Source organism: Zosterops lateralis (assembly GCF_965231275.1).
Source record: "Zosterops lateralis genome assembly, chromosome: 14".
Lineage (NCBI taxonomy): Eukaryota > Metazoa > Chordata > Aves > Passeriformes > Zosteropidae > Zosterops > Zosterops lateralis.
In genome coordinates this window covers 11809110-11815109 of record NC_139774.1, presented here as the reverse complement: position 1 = coordinate 11815109, position 6000 = coordinate 11809110, and the positions used below count along the sequence as shown (strand labels likewise).

The window sequence follows — 6000 nt, the reverse complement described above, 5'->3', positions numbered from 1 at the left end:
GGCGTGGGCAGTGGATTTTCTAAACATCCCCTCATATCCTGAGAAAAGGGAAAAAAAAAAAAAAAAAAAAAAAAAAAAAAAAAAAGAAAACGGGAGGGGGGGCTTGAGGGGAAAAAAGAGAAAGAAAATAAAAGAAAAAGAAAACAGGGGAAAAGGCCAGAATTGAAAGCAGACACAGGGAGAGAGCAGCTCCTTCCCTCCGGTTTAAGGAGGCGATAGCCGGGCCGGTCTGGGCTCCTTTTGTTCGCTGTGAGCCGGGCCGGCACCGCTCGCCCCATCGCAGAGCGCAGCACAACTCTCCTCCCCTTGAGCCACTTTGGCTTCTTCTCCTTTTAATTTTTTTTTTTTTTCACCCATCACACTCGTCCGCCGGGCGTTAATCTCAAGTTCTGCTCTGCAAAGGGTCCCCACAGAGGGTGGAGGGAGGAAGTCGGAGGAGCTCCGCTCCTCATTGGCGAAACAGCCTCCCCCCTTCTCCTCCTCCCGAGGTCTCTTTTATTTATACACGCACACACACACGCGTGCACATCCCTCGGCCCCGGGGTTTGCTCCACACTGGGCTCCGAGGAGGCTGAACCCCCTCCCAGCTGGGCTGGGGGCTGCACAAGGCACTGCTGAGATGCACTAGAGGAGCAGAGCAGGGGGCTTGGCTGCAGCCCAGCCCTGGCACAGCCCTGCCTCTTCTTTTGATTTTATTTTATTATTTTTTTCCCTCCTCCCCTCCACTTCATTTCTTTCTTTCCCTTTCGCCTTTAAGTGGAAAAGCCTTGCCAGCTGGGGAAGGCTGGGAGGGCAGGGAGAGCCTCAGCAGGCAGCAGATAGAGAGTGTGGAGGAGGAGGAGAGGAAGGAATTTCGGGCCCTCGGCGGTGGGACGTGCGGCGCAGGCACTCGGCCGGTGGGACCCTGCCCAAGGTAAGCTCTCGTGTCCCCACCCGGGGGCTGACTCGCCCTCCTGCTCAGCTCTGGAGCTGGTACAGTCCCTAAGGATCCTGTTCCTGAGCCAGCCCGGTTGCTCTGAAAGGGGCTTTGCTCCCCTCCAAGGGGTTGGCAGCTCAAAACGCCCCACCAAGCCCTGGGGAGATGGTGTTTGGTGGAAAGCAGCTGAATTGTGTGGCATCCCATGGGAAAAACCACACCATCAGCTCTGACCAGGTCCTGGACTGGGATGGCTGAGAGGAGCCAAGGGGATGCTGTGGCTGTAGGACAGGAATGGGGGACCCCACTGCAGCAGGAATAGGGCCCAGGTGATCTCTCTGGATCAGGGGCTTGCCCTGGCTCTGCAGGCTGGTGGCTGTGGGAGGTCTGGAGTGTGCGTGGGGAAGAGGCTGCTCACCATGCCCAGCGAGACGTATTTTAGGTGTATGTGCCCCACTGTTGAGCAGTGTCACCCCACTGCCAGCCTGTCCAAACACATCCATGGCCATCCCTAAATGCAGGTTGCTCCAAGGACCTCTGTCTGTGGCCATGGCAGGGCTCCTGTGCCTGTGGGCCATGGAGAGGGACATCTGCAAGCCCTGCCCAGGGTCTGTGCCTGGGAGTGCTGGGTACTGGAGAGGGCAGAGCTTGGTAAAACCCTACTAGGCATGGATGTGGGCAAATACTTTGCTGTCCTGAAAGTACAAGAGCTGAGGGCCCCCAACAGGGCAGAGCTGGTCTGGAGTGAAGCTCTGATAGCTCAGGGGTTAGCATGACCTGAGGGGCTTTGGTGCTCACAGTGGCACCACTGTGGGCTCAGGATATCCAGCTCTTGCACTCACCTGCCAACTGGGAGTCATTCAAAACAGCATTTGTGGTGGAAAGGGATGTTGTGCTCCTCCATCCTGAGGAGGATGCAAGTGGGGTTTATGCTAAAGCATGCAGCAAATAGCTTAAAGTAGTTGGTCTGGTGTGCAAACCCTGTGTTTGCAGAGGTTTGGCATTCCCAAATCTTTTCAGAGGTCCATTGATGACAAGGATTAGCAGTGTTGAGACCCAGTGCTTCCCAGGGGCCATTGAAGGGTGGGTGGGTGGGAGGGTCATTTCCCCCTCAGCACCCTGCAGGACAAGGTGCCTGTGCCTCCCATGCTCTTGGGAAAGTAGTGAGTTTCATGTGGTCATCGTGAGCCAGTGTCAAGGGCATGGCTCTGCCTGGCAAGGACACAGGCCAGGCTGGCTTGGAGGGCGAGCTGGCCCTGGTTGGTTGTCTGTGTACTCTGGCTGTTGTGGCAGCCACCAACCCTGGGCAATGTCCCTGAGCCCAGGAAACACCCCTAAATCAGCTGGTGCATCAGGAGGGATCTGTGTTTTGGTCAAGTCACAGCAACCCAACTGCAGCATGCACAGGGCTTTTCTCTCTTCCTAAAGCTGGCTGTCCCTTCCTCCAGCTCAAGAGCGTGGAGGGTCCTCACAGGAAGAGCAGGCAAGGAGACAACAGCCACTCAATTCCCTGTCCTTGGATCACCTCCTGCATCCCTGCACAGGACTGGGAGTGTGGGGTGCCCGTGGTCAGTGTGAGCACAAGCATGGCCAGCTGCAGTACTGGAGTCAGGGAGAAGTTAGGCATGGTTTATTGTCCACAGTCCTGGGTGTATCTTGTGGTGTGCTTCAGGGCTCTGGCCTGGGCTTGGTCCTCTGCAATCCCTACATGAACCACCTGGGAGGTGGCTGAGCACACATCCTACACCCTGGGATGGCACCAAGCTGGGTGGGCAGGCAGCATGCATGGGAGTGTGGGAGGATCCCAAGAGCTCCAGCAGAGTCCAGAACCAACCAGAGTGGCTGTAATGGACACAAAACAGATTACAGCATGGTGCCAGGAAACCCAAGCTCTTCCTGAGGCATGTGCTGAAAGATGTATAGCTGGAGGCAGCTCAGAGGGGCAGGGTGGAGGGAAGGGATCCTCCCCAGCAAGTGACACCGAGTGCTTCAGCAGGGATGGACATGGAGTGGAGAAGCTCATGGACAGCAGTGAGGATAATGAGAGATCCAGAAGAAGCTGCAAAGGACTGCGAGAGGGATTGATGTGGCTCGTTGGTCGCTGGGTGTTGTGGGAAGGTGACACACAGTCTTCGTGCACAGGAAGTCATCACTAAGAGAAAAGAGCTTTTAGGGGAAAAGGCTGTAGACTTAAAGACAGAAGGCTGAATTCCTTCAGCCTCACAAGTCTCAAAGCACATGTCAGGGAAAGCTCTGGCTGGGAAGGCATGGGCACAGCAGCAGGACAATGACACCATGATCTCTTTCAGCCTCATTTTTGATGCGTCTGTGACAGGATTTCCAAGGCATTCAGAGCAACACTCTCAGGGAGAGGAGAGCACTGAGCCTGTCTGCAGTAGGAGAGCAAGACAGGATTGTCACAGTGAACACCAGAGGAAAGCTGAGATTAACAAATACTCTCTAGCTGTGGGAGTGATGCTGTCAAAAAAGAGACCATGTTGGCTGGATGTGGCTTTGGCCAAATGTCCAGCTGCTGCCAGAGGCTCCAGGAAGGGACTTATCTGCCTGGTCCTCAAGGTTCCTTTGGCCTCAGAGTCTGATGGGAAGTGGGATGGGATTGCAATGCTGTCTATAGTGTCAGGCTCCAGCACAGCATCTTCCTGGGATGGAGGGGCAAAGGGCAGGAGCAGAGGAGCCGTGTGGTGGCTGAATCCCGTGGGAGCACAGCCGCCAGCACTGGCTGCCTTTGACCCAGAGCTGGAAGGAGCTGGGGACCATGTGGGCTTGGGCTTGGCTGGATGTATCCTATCCCTGCAAGAGAGGATTGGAGCTCAACACTTCATGGAGTTTGTTTGTTTGTACTTTAACCAAGGGAAAGAAATCCCCTGGAGAGGAGCTGCAGGGGGAGGGTATAGACTGGGTATTGTTTCCTGAGGGGCTGGAGCAGCTCCAGGAGGCTCCTTCCGCTCCACCAGGCAAATTGGACATAACGAGGCTTGTTTTAGGGGTGGTTGTTCCCCCTCCTCCTCTCCCCCATTGCCTAATTAGGGTTCCCAAGCTAAACTCACCTCTGTCCTGCTCTACTGCCACTGAGACACCTCCTCCTGGAAGGGCAGCACTTTCCAGCACCATGAGGAGCACAGAGCAGACCCAGTTGTGACAGGGACACAGCTGTCACAACACATGCTGGGGATGCACAGAGGGGTGCTGGGATGGCTCATGTGCTGAGCAAGGTGTCCCACTGTCCCCAAGTCTGGTAACAGGAGCTGTACAGTGATGTACTGCCCCTCACACCCTGCTTTTCCAGTATCCCTGGCTGCACACCAGGCTGTGCCATACCTGTCTGTGTGTGTAACCTTCCCTGGCAACCACTAACCTGCAGAACCAGAAGACCATGGTGTGCAGAGCCTATGCAGGGAGCAGGGAGCTCGCAAAACTCACATAGAAAGGCTGGTGCCAGGAGAACCAGGGTGCTGCAGTGTGTGGTGTTTGTCCTGCACCCATGGATGGACTCATCCTCTCCAGGCCATGCCTGCAGGGGCACCTACTTATCCATCCAGGAATTCACAGACACCCATCCTACACTCTTCCTTGGCCTCAGCAAGAGCCAGTGTGTGATGGAGCTGGCGGGAAACTGTGGGGTGCAGGAGCTGGAGCAGGGAAGGGTTGGAGAATGCAGGGATGTATCAGGGCACTGCACTGACTGCTAAACCCTGGAAATCCACCAGGAAACAGATGGAGCACCTTTTCCCTGCTGGGGAAGGGGACTGGTTGGCAGGTCTCCATGGGCAGCACAGGGGTGATGCTCCTGAAGCAGCAGGAGATGGACAATCCCGCTCCTCAGCCCCATCCTGACAGGCACTCTGCCTTCCCTCTTCCGGCCCAGCTACTATGCAAAAGTGTCTGTGACTGAAATCTTAATGCTACCAAGACCCAGCAATTGGCACCAATTAAATTGCTACATTCATGTTTGAATTGCTTTAACTGGCGAGACACACTGTCTTATTTATACAAAAAATATGTTTGCTTGTGGGTTTGTCTGAACCGGTGCCAGCAGAAAATACACCATTTCAAGCCCTGTGCTCTGCAACCTCATTCTCCTCTTCCAAACTGGAAGTCACCTTGGTTTCAGCCTTTGCCAGGCAATGGTGGCAGAACAGAAACACTGCTTTCCTTGGGGCTGGGCGCTGCAGGCACCACGAGAGGGGTCCCCTCCTCTCTCCTGCAGGCAGCTGCCAAGTTTCCTTCTCCGGCCTGGGAGCTGTTTGGGAGAATATGGTCTGATTCAGGAACAGGACTCAGTGCCCATTTAGAAAGCTGCACTCAGGGGGAGGGCAGGGGTTGCTGGCAGCTGCTGGTGCCAAGTCCTGCCTCAGCTTCTCCTCTGGAGGTTCTGTCAGGTTTTGGGGGTAGGGGCTGTTTGCAGAGCATGGGTGCAGAGGGGAGCTGATTTCTGATTTGTGACAGAGGAGAAGTTACAAAGAGCCTTGCATGCAGGTTGGCAAGAATGGCTTACACTGCCTGTGCAGAGCATGCAGGAGGAGATTATCCATCTCTGCAGTCCTGCTGCCAAGTGCCACCATCCTGCTCTTCCTGCCCCACACATGAGCCTATGCAGGAGGGGGCAGAATCAGCTCACAGCACCAGGAGTTGCACCAGAAGTTGCATTTTGCTTTCTCTTAGTAATCCAGAAGTAACAAGGCCAAACAAAAAACCTCTCTAAAGGCAGCCTCTGCCCTTTGCACCCAGCAGTGGCTGGCTCCATCCTTTCCCACCCTGGCCACAGTGCCAGGCTCCCCTCCAGGTCCTGCAGATAGGCAAAGGGTGCCCTGACCACAGAGATGGTGAGTGCCTAATCCCAGCCACGAGAGCCTAAAGCCCCAGAACAAAGCAATTAAGTTTGGGTCCCTCAGAGGCAGCTGAGAGGAGCTGATGCATCCACGGAGATTATCTCCCCCTCCGCAGATCTCAGGGAAATGCTCACAAGAGGATCAGGTTGCTCAGCCTTTGCTGGGATGTTGGACTGGCAAGACCACAACACTCTGCCTGCTCCTGGGGCTTTGCAAAGCCCCTACATCCTACTG

The 6000-nt window shown here is 55.2% G+C and overlaps 1 protein-coding gene across 1 annotated transcript in view; it reads left to right on the top strand.

Annotated features, from left to right (window-relative positions):
• Nucleotides 1–546: 546 nt before the first annotated feature.
• PDGFRB (platelet derived growth factor receptor beta) overlaps nt 547–6000 on the top strand; it is a 28441-nt gene continuing 22987 nt past the window's right edge. The window contains exon 1 of the mRNA XM_083871572.1: nt 547–913. The gene's annotated coding sequence lies outside the window, so the exon portion shown is untranslated. The remainder of the gene's footprint in view (nt 914–6000) is intronic.